This window comes from Panthera onca, chromosome F2 (genome assembly GCF_046562875.1).
Source record: "Panthera onca isolate mPanOnc1 chromosome F2, mPanOnc1 haplotype 2, whole genome shotgun sequence".
Taxonomy (NCBI): domain Eukaryota; kingdom Metazoa; phylum Chordata; class Mammalia; order Carnivora; family Felidae; genus Panthera; species Panthera onca.
Window position 1 is genome coordinate 21,959,289 of NC_138356.1, and position 18,837 is coordinate 21,978,125.

Genomic DNA, 18,837 nt, shown 5'->3' on the forward strand with positions numbered 1-18,837 from the left:
TAATAAATATTTTAATGTACTTTTCTATTAATTTTATCATTGGTGTCCTATCAGAGTGAGTTTCAATTGATTGATTTTTCTCCTTACTATGGATTATATTTTTCTGTTTCTTTTCATGCCTGGTGACTTATTATTGGATGCTAATCACAGTATTTTACCTTTTGGGGTGTTCAATATTTTTGTATTTCTATAAATTTTTTAGCTTTATTCTGGAATGTGGTTAAGTTCTTTGGAATCGGTTGGATTTTTGTGGTCTTTTTATACTTTGTTATGTGCGACAAGAGCAGCATCTAGCCTATGGTAATTTGTCCTCAGTACTAAGACTCTTTTTGGAAATCAAATGATTCATGAATTTGAGATTTTGCACTCCATCTTTTAGCATTTGTTTTAATCCGAAACGGTAAGACACTTAGGCTTGGAAATGACGGTCACGGAGGAGGGTTGTTTTTACTGACGGTTCCCTAGAAACGAGAAGCACGGCACATCGTGGCAAGCCACGTGGGGAAGCACCAGGTCAGTCGGGAGGCAAAAGCAGTGTGGGGAAACATGGGCAAAAGTCTTTATTGTGAGTTTCATGGGAGGGAAAATTGTGGCCAGGTAACTGCTGAACAGGTTCAGGATTGAATAGTTTGAGTAATCATGTCAGGCTCTGGGCTGTAGGGGCATTCCCTAGTTGTCTGCGACCTGGCCCTGGGGCAATTAGGACAGAGATATATTGTCTTCTCAAGTGTTCCATAAAAGCAATAGTTGAGGGTCTGGGTTCTACTGGTTGGTTCGCATATAAAAGGTATGCTCCAGGAGAATCATTTGCTATTTCTAGGAATTAGCCAGCCCTGGGAGGGGTTGTCTCTCCTCAGTCAGGGAAACCTCAGATACCAGTGTATCAGGAATTTAGAAAATAAGAAAATAGAGTTAATATAGGAGCAGGCACTATTCCTATCCCCAGAGATCTGGGGACACTATCCCCTCTAACATTTTGAGTAGTTCTTTACCCAGCCTTGGGTAGTTTCCTCAGGTGTATGTGGATGGATGCTCAGCTGTATACTGGAGACAAACCTGCGTCTCTCCAGAGCTCCTCCTCTGTGCAATTCTCTCCTCCTTCGTACTCTGCCTTACAGACCCTGGCAATTTTTGCTTTCCTCCACTCACACAGATCCACCTCTACACTTAGAAATACCGCCTAGATTTCCTTTGCATCCCCCTCTTTGTACCACAGCCTGTACTGCCTTTTTCCAGGCTATAAGCAGAGGTGATTGCAAGGCTCACTTCACTGATTTCTTGCCTGCCAGGCATCACTGTCCTTAGGTTACTTGTGCCCCATATCTTTAGAGGTTTGTATATATTTGTAATATATATAATTCATCTGGTTTTTCAGTTATTTCAGGTAGGAGGATAAATTAAGTCCTTGTCACTCAACTTTGGCTGGAAGCAGAAATCTAACATCAGATTTCGATGAGCCAGAGGTACATATTATAATTTCTAGGATAAGAACTAATAAAATATCCAAAAACCCCCATGCAATTTCCAAATCCATAGAGAGCATATGGGAAAGAATCATCTTAAATAAGGCAAGAATGGAGTTAAAAAGTAATAGAGACCAAGCGAAAACAAATAGAAAGATACAATAATATGGTAGACTTACATTACATTAAAAATTGCATGAGTAATTAAAAATTAACCATACCAAATTATGCAATGAAAAGGCAAAGATACATGCTGGATTAAATGAAACATGCTATTTTTATATATGTGATAAAAACCAAAGGTTGAGAAGAAGTGGGCTAATATTAACCTCATGCGGTTAGAAAAAGAACTCCAACTCACCCCAAAAAAGAAGGAAGGGATAAAATGAGACCAGACATTAATGAAATAGCTATAACGAAAAAAGAATCAAAAAAAGATCCACAGCTATTCAAGAAGTTAGTTCTGTAATTCTGAACCTTCAACAATAACCAAGTCAAACCCAAGCAAACAACCCTCTGGGACTGGATGGATCAGTGCAAACTCTACTATCTGAGAAAGAATAGAAACACAAACTCTCCCAGGGAATTGAAAAAGAGGAAGCATACCTACTTCCTTTTTATGAGGCCATAAATCTGATGAAGATACTATAAGGGAGGAATAATCTTTAAACCTGATGAAGATACTATAAGAGAGGAATAATTTAGGCCGATGTTACTTATGAGGATAGATCCAAATATTCTACACAAAACACGTGCAAGCAGAACCCAGCAACACATCAATTAGACAATGGAGTGCGACCGAACTGGATTGGCTCCAGGAATACAATGTTGGGTCGACTTTTGTAAAATGTGTCAGTGAAGGTTTGCCACATTCCTTTAAAGGAATAGAGGAGAAAAATTATATGGCTATTTCAAAAGATGCAGAAAAAGTGTTTAATAAAATGTATATCCCTTTCTGAGAAATGTTCTCAGCAAACCGGGACTAGAAGGGAGCTTCTTTATCTATAAAACACTTGCAGCTAATATCATCACACGGTGGACCACATGATCAATATGCGTTGGCAGTGTGATGTAGCTGTCAGAGAACTTGACCCAATCTTAAAAGGAAGCACAGGGCTTTGCTTGGGGAAGGCTAAGTCCTGCTCTTTCCTGCTTAGATCAGATAACACCTGGGATATCATGCTGGCTTCTTGGTGCTCTAGTCTAACAGGAACATTGGCAAACTGGAGAGATCCAGAAAAGATGATGCACACCATAAATCATGGTAAGTGAGCAATGATGGAAACAACTCAGAAGGCTTACCAGGTGGCCAGGGTTTCCTGGGGGAGGAGCTCTAAACCCACTGGGAGTGTCTAGGGGAAAGTGTAATTAGTACTAGAGGAGAGTAGTTAAAGATAGATGCACTTAGGAAACTGCACAAGGACGAGCCTTTTAACAAGTAAAACTCTGAAAATGAGAACGATCTACTAAGTTCTCTGATGCTGTTAGTGTTTACTAAGAAGCTGGGTGGGCCTTCAGCAGGGATATCGCCGAAAGGATTGGGATGAGTTGGCAACATCGAAAATGACTTCTAACCCTAAGATTCTATAATTCGATAATCAGAGATCAGAATTTTAACGCTTTTCACAAACAGGCCACTGCAAGCTTATGACATGATGCTACGTAGCAAACACAACATCCCTACCAGAATAGTCCCAGGTGTTAAGTGCTCTGAATTCTGTGAGAAATCACTGATAAACCTTACTCTCCAGGAGGAGAGTTTGCTTATCTTGTCATGGATAAACTCTAAAGACATTTTACTTAGACTCTAGGCTAGTCACCAGCATGTTGCCTATGGCACAGGTATCCTCTGCGTTTTGAAAGTTCGGATTAGGGGCGCCTGGGTGGCTCAGTCGGTTAAGTGACCAACTTCAGCTCAGGTCACGATCTCGCGGTCCGTGAGTTCGAACCCTGCGTCGGGCTCTGGGCTGATGGCTCAGAGCCTGGAGCCTACTTCCGGTTCTGTGTCTCCCTCTCTCTCTCCCCTCCCCCGTTCATGCTATGTCTCTCTCTGTCTCAAAATAAATAAACGTTAAAAAAAAAAAAGAAAAGAAAGAAAGTTCGGGTTATGCCACGTTCCTTTTATAAAAGACCAACATCAGTCCCGCTTTTGCTAAGCAAAAGAAATGCAGAGAGGATCCCCACCTTTAGGGAAAAAAAGGCCAAAAGCAAAAATAGTGTTTCTTCAATGTCTGTTTGGTAGCAAGCTGTTGTAGAGAGCGGGACACCTGTGCAGTGAGAGCGGCCATATAAATTGATGGTAATTACTTCTTCACTATATGCCGTTTCAGCTTATGAAAGGTTTCCCAGGAACACTCCTCTTTTGGAGAGTGGGGAAAACTTGTACTTAAAAGTCCATCGCTTAGCTTCCACTCTTGGAGTGAGGATACTTAATGAATGGAAAGCTCGAGGAAGTTAAACTGGTTTCTCAACATCCCTGGATTTGCCCAAGATTTCTTAAGCTTTTCTCATCCATTATAGTCCATTTACATATCATGTTTCTTCTTTTGAAACGGGCTCTATTTCTAAACTGCCTTTCAGACTTCACCCTAGTTTAACAGATTTTAAGTTAAATAAAGGTGAAAACATAGCATTTAAACAAAATTTCTCACCTCCATTCCTTGAGAACCATCGCCTTCCTGTCTCAATGTGCGTGTCTAATTTATTTTCCTAAATTGTTACTATTTCTTATTTGAGCTACTGTCCTTTAAAATTGTATGCCATTTCTGGTGGCTCATGAATATCTCATTTTGCTCATCAATATGCTCATTTTATATCAGTCTCATAAAAAAATATCTAGGTGGTTCTGACATCTTGTTAGAGAATTTGTGAATTCCTCTATTTTTCCCTAGTCATCAATGGTTCCTTTCAAGCAAAACTTTTGTTAGCTCAGGAGGGAGAGAGAGTGAGTCACAGAGTCAAGCCCTGCAAGCGATTTAGTCAAAACACCTTAATGATCCCACGTCCAGTGTCTGAAAAGCATTTCTAATTTCATGTCTTATCTCTTCAGAAACATCTAAGCATTGAGACAGCAGGTAACGTCAAGGCTAGTACTCTTACATCTGAATCCTAGTAATATATCAAAAGGATTTATACACATGGCTATCATTTTTTTTTGCCATCCTTTGTGACCTTTGGATTGTTTAGATTGTCATTATTTAATATCACTTATCTTTCCCTTGTTACAATTCTTACTGTATTTCAGCTATGGTTGAAAAGGCTTAAGAATAGAGACCCTTTGTCTTCTTCTTTTAAATACATAATTTTACATTAGCAAATAGATATTTATTACTTTATTCCTTATTATTTTACATACTGCTTGATCCAACTTAAATTCTTAGTCTGGCAAGAGTAATTATATGTTGTTAATACTGACCCATTTTTCAAATGCAATTAAGGATATTTTTAAGGATTACTTCTTTTCAGATCAGTATTTATTTTTACCCACACATAAATTTTAATATTACCACAGATATGTGTGTCGTCTTAAGGAATCCTTCTTAATTTATTTTTAAAATTACCTAAAAATTTCAGCTAATTATTTGAAAGTATGCTATTATTATGGCTAATGTAAATCTTAAATGATGCACAATATTTTAAACACACTAGTAACCCATAAAATGACATTTGTAGGAAAGTTGAACACTTAAAATCCCGTATGATAGAATTTTACATGACTGAGCTCTATAAAATTTTCTCAGACTGAAACATTTGAATGACTAAAAGCAGGTTCTTTAGTAAAACACATACCTAATTACCTCCAAATCCATCTATATAGAATTTCACAAAGTAGGTCATAAGCATCTATATTATAATTTTGCAAAATGAAGTTGCATTATATATAATAAATTACAACGCATTCAGAAAGACTTACAGAATGCATAGGTGTTTTACTATAAGCTAACATTGTGTAGAATTTGGTATAACGTTATTATACCAAATGTGTAATATGTTATATGGGTTTCTTCCAAGAGAAATTAGTTACTAGAAATGCTGGGGAGAAATTTATTCTGACCAGGTCCTATAGCACGGACCCTGAGGGCACTGTTAGTGCAAAAGGAACAATTAAAAATCAAGAGGTAGTTAGAAAGCCAATGCAAATCAGAGGTGATCTTGTAATTTTATGCTAAAGAGACCAAAACCATACTTAGGAGCTGGTTTTCCCAGAGCAAAGGTCAAGCTAGCCTTTTCCCTATCTTCATTTAATAAATAATACATTTCCTAAATAAATCGAAGGTGAGTGAAATTTCAGCAACAGAAGAAGTTTTTAAAGAGACCGATAAACAAAATTCTTCCATAGGATATGTAAGAAGAAGACAATTTCGAATTTTTGTGCTTTATGATTTGCAATCAAATTTGAAAATGACATAAAGAAATGCAAACATCTAACTACTCTAATGGGTGGAATGAAAATAAACTCAAATTTACACAACTCAAGATTCTGGAACTGCACCATCCCAAAAAGTGTCAGGTGTGGCTCCTTAAATTTAAATTTTAATTGATTAGATAAAGCTAAAGACTTCTTTTCTCAGTTGCACTCGTCATATTTCATGTGCTCAGTGGCCAAATATGACTGGTGATTATTGTATTGGACAGTGCAGACAGAAATCATCTCATCACCACAGAAAGTTCTATTGGACAATACTATTCCCTAAACTATAAGAGAGGAAAGATATGTGTATATTAAAGGGAAGGGAGCCTTTCACTACGCAGAAACAGCATGCCTGGCCCAGTTGGTCCTTTTCTTCTTCTACTTCCCCCCCCCCCCACCTTTTCAATTTTAATTTAATCAGAAAATCCTTATTCCAAAAAGTCATTCTCTGGTTCTTTTGAAAAATAAAATAGTATGTTTCTGCTAACACCAAGCATTACTGACAAAAACTGACCATTTCTTTTTTTTTTAATGTTTTTAAAATGTTTATTTACTTATTTTTGATAGAGAGACTGAAAGCACAAGTAGGGGAGGGGCTGAGAGAGAGACACACACACAGAATGGGAAGCAGGGTCCAAGCTCTGCACCAACAGCACAGAGCCCGACACAGGGCTTGAACCCACAAACCGTGAGATCATGACCTGAGCCGAAGTCAGACGCTTAACCGATTGAGCCAACCAGGTGCCCCCAAACTGACCAGTTCTTTTAAAAAACAAACTAAACCTTTACTAGTTTGCAAGCCACTACTCCTTGGCATACCAGTATTTCAGTAGCAGAACCGATTGGCACTAGATCTTTATAATTGTAAGGAAATAAATGATTAGTACGCAATGTATGTGAGCACTGAGATGGACAGTTCGGTTATTGACACTGGATTCGGATCTCTATAGCATGGACTGCCTGAGATCCCACTGCTGTTTTCAGGAAGAGCTTTACGTGGTCAAGTGAGAAGAGACAGAGCCAAATAATCCTGCAGGTTGGTCATGCCGGGATGTCCTCGGGCTCGTGACTCAGGAGAGCGAGTGAACCAAAAATGGGTCGGAGTTAGGGTTGGAGGGACAGGGAAAATGTTAAACCATGTAAATTCCAACCTTCAGAAACCAATTCCATGAAAACCACAGTGACTCAGCGGGAAAAATGCTTATTTGAAGAAGTCTCTCTAAACTGGAGACTCTCAAACTCTGCATTTGATTAAGCCCACTTAAGAAGAAAACACCCTCATTTTGTGTTGGTCTGTTATCTTCAAATGATTAAAATGATATCATTACCACTTATAAATTTTATATCTCTCTTAAAGATTACATTTAAAAAACCCACTTAAATGATACCATGCTGCCATAAAAGGCAGTTTCTCCTCTCACTGAAATAATATTCCCTCAGGGTCAGATTTACATCTCATGGCAACGCCATGGGAGAATTAGACTCCAAGAAAGCAAAGAGAATCCTCATAGAGTTACATAGGATGAAATTTGGCTCAGACATTATTTTTTAGATGGAAACTGATAAACAGAATAAAAGTTAAAATATACAGAAATGGGGATCCAAGGTAACAATGCCAAAAGAAAGGAGCCTTTTGTTGTTGTTGTTTCCAGGTTGTTTTTTGTCTCCCTTCTCTGTGCTATTTTGACCGATTTTCTCCTGGTCTCTTTGATGCTTGTGCTATTAGAGCCTGCTAATAGGAAAAGCGAGGAATTCAAGTAACAATAAAATGGGTCCTTGTCCTATTTATCTTCCGTAAAGATGGGCTCTGAGTTGCATACTCTATGTGTCTCAAACTGTGACCTGAAAGACCAGACTCCTGGCTGAAATTATTCCTTGGGACATGCTAACCACAGGGCAGCACGTATCCAGCCTGCCTCTTCTGGTCTTTTCAAGAGACATCACCCTCTGCTGCGACACCTTCATGGTTAGAAAATCAGTGAGGTCTCATGCTTATTAGAAGTATGAATGTAAACCCTAGATATACATGTTACCGGTGTAGAAGTGATATATTTCATTGCTTTTTCTTCCAAGTACTTTCATGTTTTTATTGTCTTTGTCTTTGCTTTCTTGCTACCATAAAATATTCTAGTATATTTTTGTGCTAATTCCACGAAGGGATTAACTGTGGTCTACTTTACTTATTATCGCATATAGTCTGTAACAGCTCTTTGTAATTTAAAAAATCCAGATGGTGGAGTTCTCTCTCATTCTTGGAGAAACATAATTTACTCTCTAGTTGCATGTAGTATTTCTATATTACCGATTCTGGATTGCTCCTAAATTACTTTTCGGTTGATATTATTTGGCTGAAATTCAATTCTACAACCATAAACCATCATGCAGAATGTGGGAAATGTTATTTTATACTTGCATTAGGCACGTTTTCAGATAGTCCTAAAATGCTAATTGCTCATTTTAGAGTCATAAAGCCAATTAATCCCATGAAGTCTGTGAAAGAAGTTTATGTAGCTCAAGCCTGGCTTTATTTCTGTTGCTGTGGTTGGTACATTTCAAAATTCCAGGTGCTTTTCTGATGAAGAAGCCCATTCTGCTCCAGCTTATGACCTGAAAAACCACACCACTATATTCAGAGAGTATATACTGTGTGCAGGGCAATGCTCCAAGCCCTTAAGTGTCTTACTGTCTTATTTAATTCTCATGACAACACCCTTATTGGCCCCACTTTGCAGACAAAGAAACTGAGCCCCTGAGATGTCAAGTAACTTGACCAGGGTCTCACAACTGGAAAACAGAATCATAGTTTGGCCCCAAGAAAATCTGACTTCAGAAAATCCATTACCATGAGGGGAAATGTACATCTGGATGTTCAAACCATCATGAGGAATAGTGAGGTCATTTTTGTATTTAGTTCCTAATTACCATTTAAGTCTCACTGACATCTACAAGATCATGACTTACCTATTTAAAGGGACTGAAAGGAACAACATTACACCTATTGGACATCTGCCATGTGCTCAGCACTGTACCAGGCAGGCACTTTGGTCCTCATTTCATACGATTAGAAGGAAGTTTTCATTGCTGTCTGTGGGCGTCTGTGTGGCTCAGTTGGTTAAGCGTCCAACTTCAGCTCAGGTCATGATCTCACAGCTAGACTCGTGGGATCAAGTCTTGCATCAGGCTCTTTGCTGATAGCTGGGAGCCTGGAGTCTGATTCAGATTCTGTGTCCCCCTCTCTCTCTGCCCTTTTCCCCACTCATACTCTGTCTTTCTCTCTCTCAAAAATAAGTAAACATTAAAAAGATAAAAATGCTCTCTGATTTCCTATTATGCCAAAATAAAGGCACTTCTCTCTAAGTATTCAAGTTTCTGAAACTAAATTGTGTTGAAATGTATCTGAAGGAAGAGATTATTATAAAAAGATCAGTGAGATTAGAAACAAATGAACAATTCTATCGAAAGATTAATTGCCCATTTTCAACATTTGTCACAATATGGAGACATTTGTGATATATATGCATAAAACATGATGGTAGTATATATTTGAAAAGATTACTCACAATATTTTTGAAAGGAGGAAGATATAAATCCATTATCTATTTTTCCATCCATCCATCCATCCATCCATCCATCCATCCATCCATTCATATATCCATTCATCCTACCATCTATACATCTTATGTTCATATAAGAATCTTGTTCATATAAGAAACATAAGCATTATGTTTTCTGTCACTTTGTGTCACATATGTGTAATAGCTCCAAATATCTCTTTACTGATAGACTTCGGTCCCTAATAGCTACATGACACCACTAAACTTTCCTTCCTCTGCTGGGTGGTTGGTCCAAGGAAAAGATGACAGAGAAGGAAGTTGCTCTCTGTTGGAAAACTATAGTTCAATTTTCTTGTCTTCAGCTTCCCTGAGACCTTCTTACCATTAGCAATGACCTCTCACTATTTACCCCAGCATAGCCTCTGGTCAATTCTAGAACCACCATCACACTCTAGGTAGAGGTTATTCCATATGAGCAGCATGGCTAAGCAGATGAAGCAAATGTAATACCAGTACCTGAACATGGGGTGCACGGGAGGATTGTGTGGAGAAAGCTTTAGGTGTGGCTTCAACCAACGACTTGTTTGGGTGAATGAAGGGACTGAGGGAAATCCAAGAAATGTGGTGACATATCAGGTAATGCATGGACATTTAAGGAAGAGAGGAGGAAACTGCTTTTTTGCCTCACCCTCTGACTGTGCGGAACTACAAGATGCATTTTCCATGTTTGTCAGACCTAGTTATCCTCTCTAAATGTAATCTCAAAAGCATGAACATACATAAAATACATATATTTGTAGGTGCAAGGTTGCCATACTGTCTAGCACATTGCTGTGGCTCAGTATGTGATTCTATACTGAATGGTGGTGTGAATGGAAGAATTTGAATGTTGTAGGAGATATTGAATTACAAATAAAATCTATCAGGAGATTGCAGTAAATGTATTGCTGGAGGGGCTCATGTGAGACATGGGAAGTGTTGACGTGGTGTGTGAACAACCCGGAGAACTTGTCTATATTCACCCTAAGCCCTGCTCTCCCAAATTCACCCCACCCAATTTTAGAGGACTGCAAATGACAATCTGGGGGTCGGGCAGGGCTACCAAAGAAAAGTAGAGATTTAGATGGATATTAATGTATCCACCCATTCAATATCTCGCTCATTCATCCATCTTTAATCCATGAAACGTTTATTGGAAACTTACTAAGTGCTCCAGTAATTGTTCTGGGGACTAGGGATACACAGGTGAATAAGATGCTGTCATTGTCCTTAGAAAATTGCATTTCAGTGGGAGAAATAATTATAACAAACTATGATAAGTGCCAGGACAAAGAAATGGAACAAGGGTATTATGGCACCACAAAGTAGAGTCACCTACCATGGCCCTTAATATCAGAGATTTCCTGGAGGAAGTGATGCCTGAGTTAAGTGCTGAAGGTTGAGTCTACCTTAGTCAACTATGTGAATAAGAGGAGAGAAAAAGTTGGAGAGTAGAAGAACGTTCCACACAGAAATTAGACACATGCCAAAGTAGTCATGACAACAGCTGACATATTTGGAAAACTACTTGGCTTTTAGTCTAGGGACAACACTGTGGTTGAAGTAGGAAATGACAGGAGATGAGCCTGAAAAAAATGGGCTGGGGCCAGAGAACCCCCACTCAAAAGAACTTGGCATCTAATTCCTAGCACAGTGGGAAACCATGGAGGGGTTTAAGAAATGTGACATGATCAAGTTTCCTCTCAGGGGTCTCTGGTGTGTGTGTGTGTGTGGAGGATGGTTAGTGAGATCTTTACAGTAGTCCTGTGAGACATAATGAAGGTTTGCCATAGGCTGTGCCAGTAGGGATCAGGTAAGGGCAAAGAAGGTGGACCAGTCAAGGATATCTCTGCTTTCTGGCTTGAATGACTGAGTGGCTGATGGTGCCTCAAAATGGGCAAAAGAACGTAAAAGAAATAGGTTCTGGAAGAAGGTGACAACTTCAAGATGGAACATACTGAGTTTTAGGGGATGGAGAGAAATACTGATGATGTGCATAAGTTAGATAAAAGGAGGTGAACAGGGGTATGGGTTGTAAATAGTTAGAATGTTCCCCCAAATAGGTGGCCACTGAAATTATGAGTGGATTGTGCAATCCAGGGACAATGGGTATACTTAAAACCATAGGATCAGGAGAAAGAAAGAGAGCCCTCCAAGAAGAGAAAACAATAGTTTGAGAAGCATAAGGAATGCAATGAAAGTATGGTGATAGGGAAGTCCTCTTGACACCTCCCTTTTAGGTGCTAGTGTTCTGAGCTTCTGTAACATAAGCATATTTTTGTTATAATATCTACTGCATAGCTTTGATGATATTGATGGTCTTTCTTTTGTGTCTATCTTTCCCCACCAGAGTGGAGGATCCTAGTGAACTAGGACTGCATCTTAAGCATCACTGTATCTCATAGCACAGAAGACACACTTAGCATATACTAAGTATTCAATATGTTAGGCATTCACAAACACACACATATCCACACACATACTCACACTCCTCTCTCTCTTACTTGAGACTGCTTTGGTTGTAAGTTATACACTCAACTTGAACTTGATAGGAATTGGTTCATGGTATCCAAGAGAGAGTTAAACATTCAAATTCTGTGAATGATAGAAAAGGAACCAGGCTTCAGGAACAACAGGCCATTGAGACTTTTTTTTTATCTTTCATTTTTTGCTGCATTCTCTCTCTAGATGGCTTTTGTTTTTTTTTTAACATACTGGGAAGTAGAACTATGATAACACCTACCTTTTACATTTTATACCTTCAAAGACTAGACAGAAATTGATCTGAGACTTTCACTTCTTGCAAGTTCAAAAAAATTTGGGGTCATGTTTTTATCGGTCTAGCTGAGATGAAGTGACCATCTTTTGGACTGACTGCCTGGGCCCAGGGGGTCAATTAAATTTTTAAAAAGTCTGCCCTCTCTGAATCCATGAAAATAAGGGAGAATGCCTCTCAAATAGGCCTAACTAAGGTGTGATAGGTCTTAGGTATAACTAAGGTCTAACTAAGAAGGTGATAAACTTATTTAATGGTTAGAGAAAAAGAGAACTCCAGTAGAGTCTTGATTACCTAGAAATCCTGAGAATCCTGGAAATAGCCCATGGTGTGAAGCAGGATGGTAGAATATTAAAAGTATGGTCTTGGCAGAGATCTTATCTCCAGTGCTACCTCACCCTGGCTCCACAGACTAGGGTTGAAATTATTCTGTCTGGATGAGGGTTTTTCCTCAAATGTAATGTGCAGATAACTATTATTGGGTTATTATAAGATTAAAATGAGATAATATGATAATGATAGCTAGCACTTATTAAATATTTATTATGGGAAAGATAGTGTTCTAAATGTGTCCTGGGTATCTGTAGGGTAAGTATTACTTTTATTTTCATTTTTTTGCAGACAAGGAAAGTGAGATCCAACTAACTACCTAGTCTAAGTGCTGAGTTGGGGTTTGATCCTAGGACACCAGTGCTAGAGTCCACACTCTACCACTGTGTTCTACTGCCTCCATTTTTTTTAATTTAAATTTTATTTAGTTAACATACAATGCAATTTTGGTTTCAGGAGTAGAATTCAGTGATTCATCACTTACATACAATACGCGGTGCTCGTCACAATAAGTGCCCTCCATAATACCTATCACCGTCTAGCCCATCTCCCCTCCCATCTCCCACCATCAACCCTCAGTTTATTCTCTATTGGTTAGAGTCTCTTGGAGACCTGGGAAGATGGCAGTGTAGGAGGACCCTGGGCTCACCTCGTCCTGCTGATCGCTTAGATTCCATCCGCATCTGCCTAAATAAACCAGAAAACTGCCAGAAGACTAGCAGAATGGACTCTTTGGAGCCAAGTATAGACAAGAGCCCAGGGAAGAGGCCGAAATTCCAAAGGGAACCAGTTCCCGTCACCAAACTTGCTTGCACCGCGCAAATGCCGAACACTGTGCTTCTGTGGATCCATCCCTCTGTCGGGGCTGCCTCCCTCCCAGTGCTGCAGGGCCCCTCCCATGGGGGACCACCAATGGCAAAGCGATCTAAGCCTGCCCCTCCTGCTCCTGTGCACCTTGTGGATCCACCCTGACTAATACGCCAGATCCCATCGAAGCAGCACCACAAGCCTGGCAGTGTGCAAGTACCCCAGACAGGGGCCACACCACTCCACAGTGAGTCCTGCCCCTGGGAGATGGGAAGACAAGGTACACACCAGTCTGACTGTGGCCCCAGCAGTGGGCTGGGGGCAGACTTCAGGTCTGACTGCGGCCCTGCCCACCAACCACAAGTTACTCCAGACAGCACAGGGGAAGTGCCCTGCAGTTTGGAGCTACTGCAGGGAATACCCAAAATGATGAAACAGGAGAATTCTCCTCAAAAGAAACTCCAGGAAGTAGCGACAGCTAACGATTTCATCAAAAATGATTTAAGCAATATAAAAGAAAAAGAATCTAGAATAATAGTCATAAAATTAATCACTGGGCTTGAAAAAAGCATAGAGGACAGCAGAGAATCTATTGCTACAGAAATCAAGGGACTAAGCAATAGTCATGAGGAGCTAAAAAATGCTATAAATGAGGTGCAAAATAAAATGGAGGTGACTATAGCACAGATTGAAGAGGCAGAGGAGAGAATAGGTGAATTAGAAGATAAAATTATGGAAAAAGAGGAAGCAGAGAGAAAGAGAGATAAAAAAAAAATCCAGGAGTATGAGGGGAGAATTAGAGAACTAAGTGATGCAATCAAATGGAACAATATCCGTATCATAGGAATTCCAGAAGAAGCAGAGAGATAGAAAGGGGCTGAAGGTGTACTTGAACAAATCATAGCTGAGAACTTCCCTGATCTGGGGAAGGAAAATGGCATTGAAATCCAGGAGGCACAGAGAACTCCCTTCAGACATAACTTGAATCGATCTTCTGCACAACATATCATAGTGAAACTGGCAAAATACAATACAAAAGACAAAATTCTGAAAGCAGCTAGGGATAAACAGGCTCTAACTTACAAAGGTAGACACATAAGAGTAGTAGTAGACCTATCTACTGAGACTTGGCAGGCCAGAAAGGAATGGCAGGAAAACTTCAATGTGATGAACAGAAAAAAATATGCAGCCAAGAATCTTTTATCCAGCAAGTCTGTCATTCAGAATAGAAGGAGAGATAAAGGTATTCCCAAACAAACAAAAACTGAAGGAATTCATCACCACTAAACCAGCCCTACAAGAGATCCTAAGGGAGACTCAGTGAGTGTAATGTTGCAAGGACAACAAAGTACCAGAGACATCACTACAAGCACGAAACCTACAGACATCACAATGATTCTAAACCCATATCTTTCAATAATAACACTGAATGTAAATGGACTAAATGCTCCCACCAAAAGACATAGGGTATCAGAATGGATAAAAAAACAAACAAGACCTATCTATTTGTTGTCTACAAGAGACTCATTTTAGACCTGAGGACACCTTTGGATTGAAAGGGAGGGGATGGAGAACTATTTATCATGCTACTGGAAGTCAAAAGAAAGCTGGAGTAGCCATTCTTGCATCAGACAAACTCGACTTTAAATTAAAGGCTGTAACAAGAGATGAAGAAGGGCATTATATAATAATTACAGGGTCTATCCATAAGGAAGAGCTAACAATTATAAATGTCTATGCCCCGAATATGGAAGCCCCCGAATATATAAAACAATTAATCACAAACATAAGCAACCTTATTGATAAGAATGTGGTAATTTCAGGGGACTTTAATACCCCACTTACAGCAACGGATAGATCATTTAGACACAGGATCAATAAAGAAACAAGGGCCCTGAATGATACATTGGATCAGATGGACTTGACAGATATATTTAGAACTCTGCATCCCAAGGCAACAGAATATACTTTCTTCTCGAGTGCACATGGAACACTCTCCAAGATAGATCACATACTGGGTCACAAAACAGCCCTTCATAAGTAGAAAAGAATTGAGATCATACGATGCACTTTCAGACCACAATGCTATGAAGCTTGAAATCAACCACAGGAAAATGTCTGGAAAACCTCCAAAAGCATGGAGGTTAAAGAACACCCTACTAAAGAATGAATGGGTCAACCAGGCAATTAGAGAAGAAATTTAAAAATATATGGAAACAAATGAAAATGAAAAGACAACAATCCAAACGCTTTGGGATGCAGCGAAGGCAGTCCTGAGAGGAAAATACATTGCAATCCAGGCCTATCTCAAGAAACAAGAAAAATCCCAAATACAAAATCTAACAGCACACCTAAAGGAAATAGAAGCAGAACAGCAAAGACACCCCAAACCCAGCAGAAGAGGACAAATAATAAAGATCAGAGCAGAAATAAACAATATATAATCTAAAAAAACTGTAGAGAAGATCAATGAAACCAAGAGTTGGTTTTTGAAAAAATAAATAAAATTGATAAACCTCTAGTCAGGCTTCTCAAAAAGAAAAGGGAGATGACCCAAACAGATAAAATCATGAATGAAAATGGAATTATTACAACCAATCCCTCAGAAATACAAGCAATTATCAGGGGATACTATGAAAAATTATATGCCAACAAACTGGACAACCTGGAAGAAATGGACAAATTCGTAAGCACCCACACACTTCCAAAACTCAAACAGGAAGAAATAGAAAACTTGAACAGACCCATAACCAGTGAATAAATTGAATCAGTTATCAAAAATATCCCAACAAATAAGGGTTCTGGGCCAGATGGCTTCCCTGGGGAATTCTACCAGACATTTAAAGCAGAGATAATACCTATTCATCTCAAGCTGTTCCAAAATATAGAAAGGGAAGGAAAACTTCCAGACTCATTCTATAAAGCCAGCATTACTTTGATTCCTAAACCAGGCAGAGACCCAGCAAAAAAAGAGAACTACAGTCCAATATCCCTGATGAATATAGATGTAAAAATTCTCAACAAGATAGTAGCAAATCAAATTCAACAGCATATAAAAAGCATTATTCACCATGATCAAGTGGGATTCATTCCTGGGCTGTAGGGCTGGTTCAATGTTCGCAAATCAATCAATGTGATATATCACATTAATAAAAGAACCATATGATCCTGTCAATCAATGCAGAAAAAGCATTTGACAAAATTCAGCATTCTTTCTTAATAAAAACCCTTGAGAAAGTCAGGATAGAAGGAACACACTTAAACATCATAAAAGCCATTTATGAAAAGCCCACAGTTAGTATCATCCTCAACTGAGAGCTTTCCCCCTGAGATCAGGAACACGACAGGTATGTCCACTCTCACCACTCTTGTTTAACATAGCGTTGGAAGTTCTAGCATCAGCAATCAGACAACAAAAGGAAATCAAAAGCATCAAAATTGGCAAAGATGAAGTCAAGCTTTCACTTTTTGCATATGACATGATAGTATACATGGAAAACCCAATAGACTCCACCAAAAGTCTGCTAGAACGGATACATGAATTCAGCAAAGTCTCAGGATACAAAATTAATGTACAGAACTCAGTTGCATTCTTACACACTAATAATAGAGCAATAGAAAGACAAATAAAGAAACTGATCCCACTCACAATTGCACCAAGAATCATAAAATACCTAGGAATAAACCTAACCAAAGATGTAAAAGATATGTATGCTGAAAACTATAGAAAGCTTATGAAGGAAATTGAAGAAGATATAAAGAAATGGAAAAACATTTCATGCTCATGGATTGGAAAAATAAATATTGTTAAAATGTCAATACGACCCAAAGCTATCTACACATTCAATGCAATCCCAATCAACATTGTACCAGCATTCTTCTTGAAGCTAGAACAGGCAATCCTAAAATTTGTACAGAACCACAAAAGACCCTGAATAGCCAAAGTAATATTGAAGAAGAAGACCAAAGCTGGAGGCATCACAATCCCAGACTTTAACCTCTACTACAAAGCTGTAATCATCAAGACAGCATGGTATGGGCACAAAAAAAGACACATAGACCAATGGAATAGAATAGAAACCCCAGAACTAGAGCCACAAACGTATGGCCAACTAATCTTTGACAAAGCAGGAAAGAATATCCAATGGAAAAAAGACAGTGTCTTTAACAAATCGTGCTGGGAGAACTGGAAAGCAACATGCAGAAGAATGAAACTAGGCCACTTTCTTACACCATTCACAAAAATAAACTCAAAATGGATAAAGGACCTGAATGTGAGACAGGAAACCATCAAAACCCTAGAGGAGAAAGCAGGAAAAAACTCTCTGACCTCGGTCGTAGCAATTTCTTACTTGACACATCTCCAAAGGCAAGGGAATTAAAAGCAAAAATGAACTATTGGGACCTCATGAAGATAAAAAGCTTTTGCACTACAAAGGAAACAATCAACAAAACTAAAAGGCAACCAATGGAATGGGAAAAGATATTTGCAAATGACATATCAGACAAAGGGCTAGTATCCAAAATCCATAAAGAACTCACCAAACTCCACACCCAAAACACAAATAATCCAGGCAAGAAATGGGCAGAAACATGAATGGACACTTCTCTAAAGAAGACATCCGGATGGCCAATAGGCACATGAAAAGATGCTCAACGTTGCTCCTCATATCGGGGAAATACAAATCAAAACCACACTGAGATACCACCTCATGCCAGTCAGAGTGGCTAAAATGATCAAATCAGGAGACTAAAGATGCTGGAGAGGATGTGGAGAAACGGGAACCCTCTTGCACTGTTGGTGGGAATGCAAACTGGTGCAGCCACTCTGGAAAACAGTGTGGAGGTTCCTCAAAAAATTAAAAATAGATCTACCCTATGACCCAGCAATAGCACTGCTAGGTATTTACCCAAGGGACACAGGAGTGCTGACGCGTAGGGGCACTTGTACCCCAATGTTTACAGCAACACCTTCAACAATAGCCAAATTATGGAAAAAGCCTAAATGTCCATCAACTGATGAATGAATAAAGAAATTATGGTTTATATACACAATGGAATACTACTTGCAATGAGAAAGAATGAAATAGGCCTTTTTGTAGCAACGTGGATGGAACTGGAGAGTGTGATGCTAAGTGAAATAAGTCATACAGAGAAAGAGAGATACCATATGTTTTCACTCTTACGTGGATCCTGAGAAACTTACCAGAAGACCATGGGGGAGGGAAAGGAAAAAACAAAAGTTAGAGAGGGAGGGAGCCAAACCATAAGAGACTCTTAAAAGCTGAGAATAAATTGAGGGTTGATGGGGGGTGGGAGGGAGGAGAAAGTGGGTGATGGGCATTTAGGAGGGCACCTGTTGGGATGAGCACTGGGTGTTGTATGGAAACCAGTTTGACAATACATTTCATAATAATAAAAAAAAAGAGAGTCTCTTGTGGTATGTTTCGCTCTCTC